At 39.3% G+C, this 13,835-nt stretch overlaps 1 protein-coding gene across 1 annotated transcript in view; it reads right to left on the bottom strand.

Annotated features, from left to right (window-relative positions):
• Positions 1 to 13,835, bottom strand: part of COL4A6 (collagen type IV alpha 6 chain) — a 126,974-nt gene that overhangs the window by 67,799 nt on the left and 45,340 nt on the right. The window lies entirely within an intron of this gene.

Here is a 13,835-nt window from a genome sequence, read left to right as displayed (position 1 = left end):
GGCCACAATCATCACTTCCAAAACAAAGTCTTTATTTTGCAAAGGAGACTGGGTTTACAGAAGTGCACTTCCTTCAGCTGTAACATCCTGCCAACATCACATGTAGCATGTGCACAGCTTCTGTTAAGCACGTGTGAAAAAAATATACCAGGCCATGTTTCTCTTATCTGAAATTCACATAAAATGGCCCACATAAATAGCTGCGTGAGCAGACTTTCTTAGAAGCCTGAAAGCAATTTGCTTTAAAGGCTTGAAAATGAAGATCCTGGCCTCCTTCAGTATAGCGAAGGGTTCCTGACATCGGTAACAATAAAAACATGCAGAAAGCCAAGGCACTGCATAAGGCAGATACGATGTTATCAGATGAAGTAAGTCTAAAGACACCTAAATGTGATACACCTGACATGAGCGAGGAGGGAAAAAATGCAGAATACATCAGCTACATTAACACTGTGAAGAAAACCCTGCCTGCTTTCTGTCAGGCAGTGCACAAATAAAGCCACTGTAAGCAGAACTGTGATTTAGCCAAATGTTCTCAGGAGTTAACACACATTCCGGCTGATAAAGAGAAGGGGATGGTTAGAATAGATTAGTTCAGGTTTTAGTCTCTTATGTTAGAAAAACAAGGAAGTTTAGTTAGTTCACCGCTCTGGAAAAAGTCTGGAGATAACACTTGTGTCATTTATTGTTTCAAGAGAAAACGTTAAATCTTAGGAAAATTTCCTTTAATGTCCCAGGAACACTGATCGAAGCCTACAAGGAACCAACGGGTATCCTGTTGCTGGTTTTGTAATGCTTTTGGATTTACAGCTCAAGTGCAGCTGGAGTTATACAGGGAATGACCACCTGCTGCTTCAATTTTGCATGCAGACTTTATTTATTTCTTTTGAATTTGCTGTGAGCCAGGCTGGATTATACTTCAACTGCTAGGGATATTCCAGAGGCTGATAGCCTCCAAAAACATTTTGTACTGTTAGGAAGACATGCCCTAATTAAAATGAGGCAAGAACAATGACTTTTGCTATTTTGTCTTTCACATGGCTCCAAATTGGGAGAGTAAATATATTTCAGAGGAATACATAAACTATTTCTTAAGATGAGACCTGTGAAAACAGAGTGGCAAGCTTCTGGTAGTTGATGTCAAAAGGTTTTCTATAAAGACACCTGCTTTCCTGAAAATACAGTTGGGTAAGTAAAGATTCTTGACTGAAACTCGAGAAAACACAACTACGTAAGTCTCAGAATGAAAGGCCTCTGGAGCACCAACCGTCTCCTACTGTATGTCTGCAATTGCCCTGCCCTGCAGGACTTCCCCGTCTCAGCTGGGATCCTCAGTCATTAGGCAACAGAATAAAAGAAAGGGCACAACAACATCGTGTCAGTATTCAAAATGGCCAGCGCAATCAGTAAGTATCAAAGGAAATCAAGCTTCACACAGAAAAAAAAAAAAATCTGTTTAAAGATTTGCTAGCAAATACCTATTACCTATACTTCTCACGTACAAATACCCTGTTTTATATCCCAGCTATTCACAAAGCATGATTCACAATGACGAGGCAAGCTGTCCTCGATGTACTTGTGGAAGTACAGTAAACTGTGTTTCCAATGAAAAAAACTTATTGATAAGCCTGCGCCGTGATACACAGGAAGGGCTGAGACTGAGCATTACTGCGCTGCTCCCAACAACCGGGACCTGTTACACTGTGCATCTACCAGAAGTGTAACTTCTGCATTTCTGACAGTGATTTCTTTCATTGTTCATCAGTCCAAACAAGCCATCGCTTCAGTTACAAGTTCAAGTTAAAAAAAAACAAAACAAAAACATATTTATGATAAACAAAGAAAACGACGTTACTGAACAGGACTGTTGATGAAGCTTGCAAACACAGGGGACAGGACTCTTGGATCCAAGACACCTCCTTGGCTCTGTAACCTACATCTAACATGTCTAACACACAGGTACAACCTGAAAATATGCGATAAAAAGTGACTGCCTTGCAGAACTCAGGCTCTGCATATATAGAAACTGCTTACAGTTCTTTTTTCACCAAAATCTATTTCCTTAACTGTAGCAGTTTACATTAAACATACCTACGGTAAGAATACCCTGGCTGATGCCTCTGTTATTTCTTTTTTCCACATTTAGAACTTCTGCTTGTATTTTTGGAATCTGCCAGGAGAATGAAATGCTGAGCTGCACAGGCAGACATATGCTGCTGGTCTGGTAATAGAGATGTGAGCAGAATTCATGTGGTGTTGAAGCAGAATTGCTGCTGTGCTAACACGTACTCCAGCTTCAGGAGCAGGCGGAAAGGACACAGCTCAGCTAAAAAGCAGAACAAGTTCAGTTAGACTGTTCCAGCACAGTATTGCATATACATGGACGTGTACACAAATTTGCGAGATCTCAAAAGATAACAGCATTACAGAACATTGGAAGACAAAACTAAGCACAGTTGCATCACCCACGGCTCTGTAACTGGATGCTAAGAAATTCATTTACTGTTCACTGAGGATTCAGCACATGTTGAGTGATTTTATTTGGGATCTTTCTTTGATCATTCAAAAAATTACAAGAAGCTTTAAAAGACAACTATAGATTTCTTTTTAATAGTCCTTCAAAGTTGTGCATTGTTTGTACTGTATTTAACATGGATTAAAACCAGATATTTTTAAAATTACTTGGACTTTTTGTTTATTACTTTTGGCAATGCTCTACTGATTAAAAAAATATATATATTTTCAAAATCACCCACTATTAAAAAGGACAAGTACATCTAGGCTGCTCTTCAGACCACTAAAATGGTACGACCCTGACATCCCCTTCTTGTTATAGTCCTGGCCTTACCTCCAAGTTTTCTGTGTTGGCAATCCCACAGGAGGTCAGTGTGAAATGTCACCCATAAAGGGAGCTTAACATCAGATAGAACAAGCACATTTTCACAACTACCTTATGGATTTACGACATATTAGACAGCAACAGCTTAAACGCCCCTAAAGAACAGCCTAAAAGGAGGAGAGTAGCAAACACTTGAATTTTTCCTCTTACTTTTAGAGAATAAGGTGGAGGGAAAATTGATGCTCCTCTTTCTTTATCTTGTTATACTGGTTTCTCAGTTTTATCATACTTAAACTCTGAAGTCTTTCATACAGCATCTTTTAGAAACCGCCATTTTTCCCCTCCATCGTGCTACATCTCATTCCTACATCCAAGCTCAGAACACACCATCCTGCCCACTGCTCTCTCATCTTTCCTAAGGGTTACGTGCTCCATCATTTTCTAGATGTTTTTATACAACTTATATCCAGATTCACAGCCAGATCATTCTGTATCCTGTACACTCTTTATTATCTCCTACTCCCACTGTGTTCGGTTATTTGAATGCCCCCTTTTTAGCCCAAAATAAAGCCACTAATCCCTTTTCTTTTTGGTTAGATCTCCTATGTGAAATGTCTGCTGCAATAACAATCCCTGCTTTTCTCCTTTGTTTCATTTTCTTCACCATCAAATATTTAGAAAGTCAGTCCCTGACTTCTTCCTGGACATCCCCAAGCATTCACATTCTTGGTACACAAGGAAATACCTTCTCCCCTTTCTCCTTGCCTACCAAATGCAAGATCTATACCAATCTTGCATTTGTTCTAAGAATACTTTGTAATGTCGATGAAGATCAATCATAGACAAAATTTTAAGTTCTTCCTATTCATTTCCCCAAATCACTGACTTTTCACTTCTCAGATGACTCGCAAATGGTTCCCTTGCATTTTTCCATGATCTTAGAATAATTCCTTCCTACTCCCAGATGAAATTCCTTTTTGAGGAAGTCATCTTTTGTTTGAAACCTACCAGACAGATTGTGTCATCAGCAGGATCAGGTAATAATCAGAACCCAGACAATTCTAAGCAATAAAAACTCATGTTTGAAATAAACTCTTTTCCACCAATAAAGCATAAACAGGGTTGTGATTCAGACTTCCGTTCCTTTTGTTGTTGCTTTTTCTTCTTCTTTTATTACCTTTTCCAAGCTCGGAGAATGTCTGTCGATCTCCATTAAAGACACACGAGGTATTATATACCAGAGTTAAAAAGAAGCGTTAACCTACAGTTATTTCACAGGTACTATCCATTTATTTATTTATTTTTAAACCATAGATACACGTCCTTTTCTCTTCAGAAGCAAAGAAACTACCTCTGAACAGTTTTCCAGCCTCAGTCACCATGGAAAGCTGAGATGCATCAGGATGTTCTACCAATTTTATGAGATGTGTGGTTTCCCATTCAGGAAAGGCTGTGATTCACACCAAAAACACTGCACATTTTTCCCCCCAGAAAAGGGGACAGCTAGCCTGGGGGACCCATGGATTTGGCTTTACTTCCAACTAATTGGCACTATAGCCTCTTTTACCACTACAAACACAGTTTTGCCTGGTTAACCATCTTCATTGTTTGCTCTATCTGGCTGCAGGCTCCACGACTGGCGTACTTCCTGCCTATCTATTGCTTAATTAAGTTTGCTTTGTAGTAATCCCTGCTGTCGGCTGTTTTCCTGGCTCATGAATCGACTCCTACCCTGACTGTCGGCCAAATCTCCTAGAACTAGGCCTTGCTCACAGATTGGTTCTGTGATAACTCCGTTCCTGATAGGCTAACTTACTCAAGTGAACACGATGAAAATCTGTCCTACCTTTCATTTCCTGCCAACGGAAACTCTTTAACAAAGGCTCTTGGTTCTGCAGAGGGTACCTCTTCTTGTTTTAAGGAGCTTAAAAATAATTAGTACCATGTATAGGACCAAATATACAGAAACAATCAGAGTTAGAAGATGGGCAATTTTGGGATGGGGTGAGAGAAGTAGGAAGAAAATGGGGTCATAAAGAGAAGTTAACCTGGAGGAAGACTGCTGGGACACAGTCTCGGTGGCAAATCCTATACACGAATGACATAGAATGGGATGGAAGACAATGCCAACTGGGTAATTTTGAGGCAGGATAATGGCTCTTCTTGCCTGTTAACTGCTTAGAGAGGAAAGGCAAAGTCCTGTGTGACTTCACAGATCTAAGAGAGCACTAATCGTCTCTTTTCAACCAAGACATTGTTGCAGGAAACATCAGACAAAATTCTACAGCCTTACTTAAGCAAAGGCCCAACTAGAGTTCCTAAGTTTTTGAGGCTCACGTTAACATTTGCTTTTCCTGTCTTTGGCAGGATATTGGAGAGTTTCTCTTTCTACAGGAATTATTATTTGTTTTCTGACTGCTAGGTGAAGTGGCTGATAGAAAACTTTAGGAACATTTACAGCTCTTCATGTGAAAATACCAGTGAACGAGAGAAACTGAAGCATCAATGTTCACCCTGTTCTAAGAAGTTATATGCAAACTAAAACATCACAGATTCATCAAACACTTCGTTTCATAGCCATGGAAGACTTGATAATTTTTACAAAGGAAAACAATTGGGTGTGTGGATGTTTTTTTGCTCCAATACCTAAGAAGCAGAGGTGCTTACTAGGGCAACTGTTGTTGAACTCTCTGGTTTGTCCATCTGGGGCAAATCTGTAGTACAAATAACTGTTATCATTATTGGGCTTAGAGAAAGGGGTCTTAGAGGAAGATACAACACTGGAACAGAAGTCCAGCCAAGGCAAGGCTCCACGGAGAGAGGGAGAAGGCTCATCTGGTTCTGTCTTCTGATCTGACTGTATACATGAAATGAAATCAGAGGGAGAGACGGCACTGACCTCAAGGGGAACAAGACTCTACCCATCCAGATCACCAATGGTAGCCATGGCAGATGGTATAACAAAAAAGAAATTACAAAGCATTTATTCCCAGGGTAACATGCCTGCACCCTCAGCTCACAGCACCTGCATCAGAACAGAGATAATCGGTTTCCTATTTCTTCCGAGGAGGAGGACACACCACAGTACATGGCAGAGCAGTCTGACCCAGCCAGCAGCTGACTACGTACCTTTCAGTAGTCAAGAACAGCTCAAGCTTAAATCCATAGCAGTAACACCTCACTTTTGAGAAGCTCTGAGAAAAGCAGAGATTTTTTTTAGACTAGAAAGGAGAAATAGAAAACTCATTCACCCAGTGGAATGAGACTCCATATCTTCTCAAGCTAGGACATCTCACAGCACTGTAGGATGCAGCAGCAAAGTTTTTAAATGCTCCAAAACCAAAGGAAAGTGGAAGAAAAAAAAAAAAGAATCCTGGGTTACAACTATTGCTTGAACAGTGACAGATCCCTCTTTGCTGGGGTTTTCCAAGCCATCTGGAAGTACTCTATGGAGCACAGTTTGAGGACCCATGTTCTGGTTGACTTCATAAGTAAACACAGGCGCCCAGCACAATTACAAAATACGCTACCCTTGCAGACAGATTTAGAAACAGTTTCAGGTCACAGAGTCACCTCAGCCACCCTGGTGACACTGCAATGCCATGGTTTCTGGTTAGCTTCCAAAGCTGTGGAAAGCTTCTTAATGGGATATGTTTCCTAGAATATATTTTGCCTCATTTAGCACACAAATCCTTTCAGCCCAACTGCAAAACAAATCATCGAAGTGGCTACCTGTACGTACAAGCAGTTTTAGTCTTGATACCCATTGCACAAGGGATACTTTCAGATGCAATGAGACCTGCTTTATCCATGTTGGTTTAGTATATGATGTGGTTCTCATCAGAGGACTAGGCTCAGTGTGTTTAGGTTGGGTCAGGAGGATATGTACAATAATTGCTTAATGCCGCACTTGGCAAAGTTAGTTTTATTACTTCAAAAAAAAGTTCTTGGCAGTTGTTAAAAAAGCAGCTGGTACATAAGTTGTTTGACTTAACTGTTACCTCATTTTCTCTCAAAATATTGCCAAAATTTAACAACAGAGAACAGATGGCCAACATTTTTTAACTTTATAGATAATCCTTTTCCCAAATCTAATGACGGTGCTTTAGTTGCTTACCCAGAAGGGGATTTGAACAGCAATTTGACATCATTTGCATACATTCCATGACCCATATTTACTAGGGGTGAAAGTACTGCAATATTGTCAAGCACATCGAGACAATTTAAAACAAAGTCCAGCTCTGTATTCACATCTGGAGGTAAAGGGTCTGCCTTCTGGATGACTGCTGGTGCTCAGAAGCCTTGGTAGACAGCAGCCTTGCACCCTAAGCTGCTGTGCACATTCTGTCCACCTTAGAGTTCAATCTAAGGCTTTACACAGTCAACTGGTATAGAAAGGATGTGGAATGGAGAGAAATTGGAAAGGCATGGTGGAGACTCTTATATGAAGCAGACATATGCAAAAGTCCAAGATCTTTCCTCTTCAGATGCAAGTAAAGGACAATAAAATGACACAAACAGATGAAACAGAGAGAAGCAGGCCAGAACTACATTATAGGCAGTACTTCCAGGCATCCGTCAGAAAGGGGATTATAGTTTGAGTATTGAGACCTAGCACAGTCTACCAGATCCAAACTCCTGAGGTCTGGACACAGGATTTTAACAAAGTTGGAGTGCAAGGTTATCTACAATGCAACTGGAAAGAAAGAACAGACAATAACAGTTGCGGAAGCCTGGAGACCATTGTCTTTGATTTTTACAAAATGTACACGTAGCCTGGTCCAAACTTTTGGATTCTTTTGCAGCAGGAAATAATAACTGGCTGTACTTATCCTAAAGAGGAATGATCCTGGAGAGAAATACTTGCATGTAGGTAACAAGCAGAGAAATTCAGGCTTCACATATCAGTTTAATCTAGATGACGAAGAACTCAGTCTAGAATAAAGAAGCATTTCCTTTCCACTGGATTGATCTAACCTCCTTTTCTGAGCTCACACTAACTAGAGGACTGACTCCATCATCTTGTATATGAATTCAGTAGCATTTGCCACTGTATATTGTCTTGCTTGACCAAGCTTAAGCATACTGCAATAACTAGCAAGTATGATCACTGTCAAATGGCCAACATTTCTCAAGAACTTCTACTATAGCGCAATAATCCCTCATCTTGAGCGTGAAAAGATCTTCCAAAATAACTATATAGTGATCCCAGCACTAAGCTCTACCATGCTGATTAACTCCAGTTAGTACACTAAGATAAATGTAGAGCTGGACATACGATGTCACTGCTGGTTTGAAGGAAATGTCAACATCTCAAAGCCTGGTTCAATTCTAATTGGTATGGTGAGCCAACCGGCAGCCCACAGATACTGAAATGACATCACTATGTCCTAAAATGTTTGGCAAGCCTGGTAGAAGGAAATCAGACAAAAACAAAGGAGTTGGAACCAATGGCTTAACAGAATTTTATCTCCAGCAAACGTGTTTACATAAAACACTTGTGAAAAAAAAACTCTTGTTGAGCTGACATTTCCGAAGAAATTGTGTTTCATCAGAAAATCCCTAAACTGTTCCAATTAGAGTGTTTAATCAGCCAAAGACGAATTCAGCAAATATTATTCAAAAAATACAAGTTGTAATTATCACAATTTCATAGCAATGAAACGTCAACTAATCTTCAACTAATTATCACGAGAGACACTTTGTGCACCCTGTATTAAGTTGAGGGGATTAGTTCCAGATAAACATTAGTCTAAGATCTCTTGCCAATGCGACATTAGCTTATACTAGACAACAATTAGATTAAATCATCCAGAGATATGACCTCAGGTTATGCTGTTCAGTACCTGAACAGTGGGGAGCTATCATTTTCAGACTATTTGATATGCAATAATTCTATCGGAAACTCTTTGACTGTCCACACAATTTGCACTACACTTACTATCAATTTTTTAACTTCAGAGAAAACCTGTGGACTCGCATATATCTCTGGGTATACTAGCCTTTAATTCACATTATGACTGCATTTTCTGAGAAAAATCTCTCCATCTTATTCAGTTTTTCCTACTTACTGTGCAGGAATCCATGAACAGGATTTCTTTTGAGTGAGGCTAGGCCAGGAGATGAGCTCCAAGGCATGATGCACAGCAGCGGTCCTTTACTTCATATGACCAGACAAGATTTAGTGTAAAGTGTCAGTCATGTTCTCAGTACCATCTCATCCTAAAGACACACTCCTTTTCCACCACATCAATAGCTAGAAATAGGTTCTGTGTGGATTTTTTCCTGTGTGGACATGAAAGAGGTTGCAGATACCATGAATATTTTTGTAATTGATCGTATTACATTTTATGGGCTTTAAAGAACACACGATGTGTAAGAAATGAATTATTTGACATGACAACATATGACACCAAAAATAATTTATACAAAATATATAAAATAATATAAATATAAAAAATAATATAATTGGAAACACCAAGCTCTCCCGTTGTACAGTGATTCCAAGCTATAAAAGCTGCCTGGGATGCCATCTCTGCTGATTAATTTGGGAAGCTTTTGAAATAATTTCCAAATATTTTTTTTCTTGAAATTCTTCTTCTGGAGGGAGAGGTGAGGACAGGACTTTGAATGAAAAAATGAAAGATTAGTATCAGCTGAAGAGCTCCAGCACATGTTGAATACAGTTTAAAACAAATCCTAATACTGTTTTAAATTCCATGATAAGTGAATGGGCAACAAGAGAAGGTCTACTTGCAATGAGGACTGTGGCTGCTACTTTATCTTTGCAAGTGTTTGAAAGTAGATGACAGCATATAAAAACAAAAAAGCCAGCACTATCATAAACTAATGCAAAATGAGCTGCAGAGATGAAATGGTGCAGGCTGTCTACCATTCCTGAAATTGCAAACTGGGAAAAACATCCTCCTGTTACTGCTGACTTATCTGTAGAGCACTGCTTACCAAGATAGTTATCAATACAGAACGAAGTTTTCAAAGGGCATCGTCCCTACCTGTAAACTATGGATCAAACAGTGAGAAAGGGGAATGAAATTTTTTTTTTTGTTTTTTAACATTAATTTCTCCTGACAGTCCCACAAGTGTTCTAGCTGTAGGTTACTCACCTGCAATAGGACTATATATTTTAGAAATCCAGCCTTTCATTATAAGCAAGCATAGAATGGCTTGTGTTGGAAGGGACCTTAAAGATCACCCAGTTCCAGCTCCCTGCCATGGGCAGGGACACGCAGGGACACCTCCCACCAGCCCAGGCTGCCCAAAGCCCCATCCTGCCTGGCCTTGGCACTCTCAGCCTGTCTTGGAGGGTTCCAGCCCTCTGAGCATCAGGATTTACACTCCCTCACTTCCATTATAATTTAATACAGTTGCTTTTTCCACCTTTCCTTTTGTACCCATCAACTATTGCTCTGAAACAGAAGGATTGCATGTAAAAATGTATGCAGAAATGGGTTTAATAAATGTAAGTTTGTGTTCAGACTGCCTCCCTTTCCAAAAGACTGCATGCACACACATTTGGGTACCTCCACTGTCAAAGTGGCCTTCCTTTTAAAATTGCCAGGTTGTACTAGTTGATAGCTGGCATCTCAGCTGGCCAGAAAAATGAGAATAGGGACACAGATTTAGAAACCCCACACTTTCATCTAGAGACTCCAGCTGTAGCGCGGGCTTCTCAATCTCTGCGATGCTACTTGGTACTTTTTACAACATTATGTTAGATTTCATATTAAAAGTCAGCCTAAGTTCTAATAATGCAGTTTAAAGGAACTGAAACAACCACATCTTAAGTTCTTAGATTTATAACCAGCCAAAATCAGTTTGGTGGGCTTCTCCTGCTCTTACATTTACTCTTAAAACTGTTATGTCACATGCAAGCTAGCTTCTCTCACTGCCTCAAATGAACATGCTAAGGGGAATCAACTGGATATCTTCTTGTGAACTTAAATGGTGAGAGCCACAAACTCAGTTTAATCTTTTCATTTGACCTCCAAGAGAACTTCCAGAGGAGGTCCTAGATGGGACCTTTCAGAGAAGTTGACATCTCTTCACCAAGAAGTAGATTCCTGTACAATCACTGTACTGTTACCCATGAATCTTTACCTAACAGGAACTGATAAAAAAAGGCCACAACGTGGCCCAGGAGTTTTCCCATTAAATTACACAGAGCCAGGCTTTTCATCAGCTTGTCGTTGGATACAAGGACCAATTCTGAATCACTGGCTAAGATGAAGGATGGTTCAATAACTGATTTATTCTCATGTGGGCTTTGAAATACTACATGAAACATTATTAAACAGCCTAAAATGCGTATCAGCTACCATTATGGCTTTTCCAAGATTAATGCAAGCCACAGGGACAACTAACACAAATGAAATTTTGCTCTTGCAGGTGTACCTTATCTCTCCGATAGCAGAACTCCCCAATAGGGTGCTAGGCAAACACTGAGCCACCGTCCCTTCTAAAAGGAATCCCATCCCATTTCACAGAGAGACGACTCCCTTTATAGAGATTAGTTGTCTTCCAAGCTCTATCTTAAAGATGAGGGGGTTAGAAAAATGAAAACAAGTATCTTGTACTTGCATTAACAGTCTACAGCAAAAACAAGAACACGGAGATGAGAGGTTTCTACATGCCTATGTCCCATCTCATGAGAAGTACCTAACTCATCTGACAGCAGGACTTGGGCACTTCTGTCATTTTTCTTGCCTAATTTTTTTTTTTAAAGTATCTGTTCAGAAACAAGTTCATCACAGCCTGATCTGATCAGCAGTACTTCCAAGGAAGAGGACATTTAAGGACATTGCCAATATTGTTTCCATTGAGGTGTCAGCTTATTGTCATTTTTATTGTGCATTTTAGTTATTCTTTCCTTTTAAAAATAAAGCTTAGCTTTACTCTGGTCTAGATAGTTGTGTAAATTGACAGCTTGACAGCTGAAACTTTTTTTTTTTTTTTTAAACTAAAAAAGGATTCAGGGCATTGGCAGAGTCCCGTCTCCTACTTGCCTGTCCTGAACTCAGAGGTCTTGCAGCAGTGGAGGAGAAGCTAGGCAGGAAGCCAAGGAATTAGCCTCCGGCTGTATGGTCTCCTCCAAGAAACAAGCAGTGCTGTAGGATAGATAATCACATCAACCCCTTTCCCAGTTCAGCCAGTCACCTCCCTGTCCTCTGGCATGGCAGGACTCCAGCAGCTGTCTGCAGATGTCCAAGAAGGTGTCAGCAGGGCTTGGTATGGCTTGATGGAAGCAGTGTTGTAAAAGGGACCGATTACCACTTCTAGCAGACAATTTACTCCACAGACAGGCCTCAGTAGGATGAAACATATGTTTAAAGGACTGAAAATGCCTATCGATACAGGTCATGTAAGAAACAAGCTAAAAGCCAAATGAGTTCTCAGGTCAGCAATGAAAACAGACTGAAATCTTTGTGACATCTTAACAAAAGAGATACCAAGAGCTCAAACAGCAAGGTCAACAGCATTGTGGCCAGTTCAAACAATCACGTTGAACCCCAGCAATATAAAGAGACAGAAGGATGATGCCCATTGCTATCCAGAGGTCAAAGCATTTAGAGGATATTCTGTTCCAGAACCAAACCAGGCTTGTGCCTTACTGCACCTAATCACGTAAGGTGTTGAGTAATTGGCTTTAGCCCATATTTTAGGTTGAGAATTTCCTTGCAAAGTTCTTTCACTTATTTGTTTAGGCATGTTTGCACCACATGATGATTTGAAAGAATTTTTATCCTTCCAGAGCAAACATATCATCAGTTATCAATTAAGAATTCACACTCAAGTCTGTCTGCAATTAGTGAAGCATTTAAGCACCTGCTTAGGTTCATTTCTATATAACTACATTTTCCTAAGCTCAGTCCTAGAAAGTGATGTCTGGAGTTTACCCATACTGTGTCACTGAAATACACATGAAAAAAAAAAAAAGAGGATTGCTAATGTTTAAGACTTAATTTCTTTTCTTTTTTTTTTTTTTTTTGGTCTCAGAGGACAACTTTTCAATAAAGAAATAAATTATTTCCAACCTGCTAGCATCATATTATTTTAGGAGAGCTAATGATTTTATTAAGTTCTCAAGTGGGATAACAGTCAGCTGCAAAATACATCATTTTCACATTATAAGCTTTGCTTCAGAAATGAAATGGAGGAAATGAGAGTTGAAGAAATACCTTTAAAATGAACAGAAAACCCATTGTATTATGGTATGAATCTGACATACATTCATCTGAAATAAATAGCTAGGAATTATTACTGAAATATTAATGACATATTGAACAATGAATTGAAATACTGGAAAGTTGATCACTTCAGTGAACTGATAATATTGTTCCTCCTATTTTTACCTTATTCCTGTTCTATAAATAAACAATAAACACAAGGATTTTTTTCTTACATGACAGACTGAACACATCATATGTTTTCAGTAAGAATAACAAAAATAATTTTATTACCATTGACCAAGACAAATGGTATTTCCCCCCAACTTAAACCCTTCCAAATTAATTCTTCAGGTACCTGCAATGCAGATCTTTCCTCTTCTCATCTCTGTAAGCAAAATCTATCAGATTCATTTTGATATACGCTAAAACATTTCAGAGAGCTTACGAGAAATTAAGTAGATAGTGTATGGATAAAAATTAACATTGTAATTTAAGGTAAAGTGAAGTCAGCAGCTCTGCATTACCCTAAGCCTGGAAGTAGCCAGCTGCATTAACATAAAGGTTATGACCCTTTCACAGGAACAAAAGAAATTAAGCAGTCTTAGAGAAATCTTGCTTAAACATTTGATCACTTCAAATGCAGACCTCAAAGAGAGGGTCTTCCCTTCAAGAGAAGGGAAGCCCTTACATTCAGAGTTACTGTTTCTTCATAAGCAACTACTGAAGTCAAAAACACTTCAACAAACTAACAGAAGCTATTACAGTTAAAAAAAAAAAAAAAAAGTAAAATCTGTACTGGAAACTCACAG

The sequence above is a fragment of the Cygnus olor genome, chromosome 13 (assembly GCF_009769625.2).
Source record: "Cygnus olor isolate bCygOlo1 chromosome 13, bCygOlo1.pri.v2, whole genome shotgun sequence".
Classification (NCBI taxonomy): Eukaryota; Metazoa; Chordata; class Aves; order Anseriformes; family Anatidae; genus Cygnus; species Cygnus olor.
This window is presented reverse-complemented; position numbering and strand designations above follow the sequence as displayed.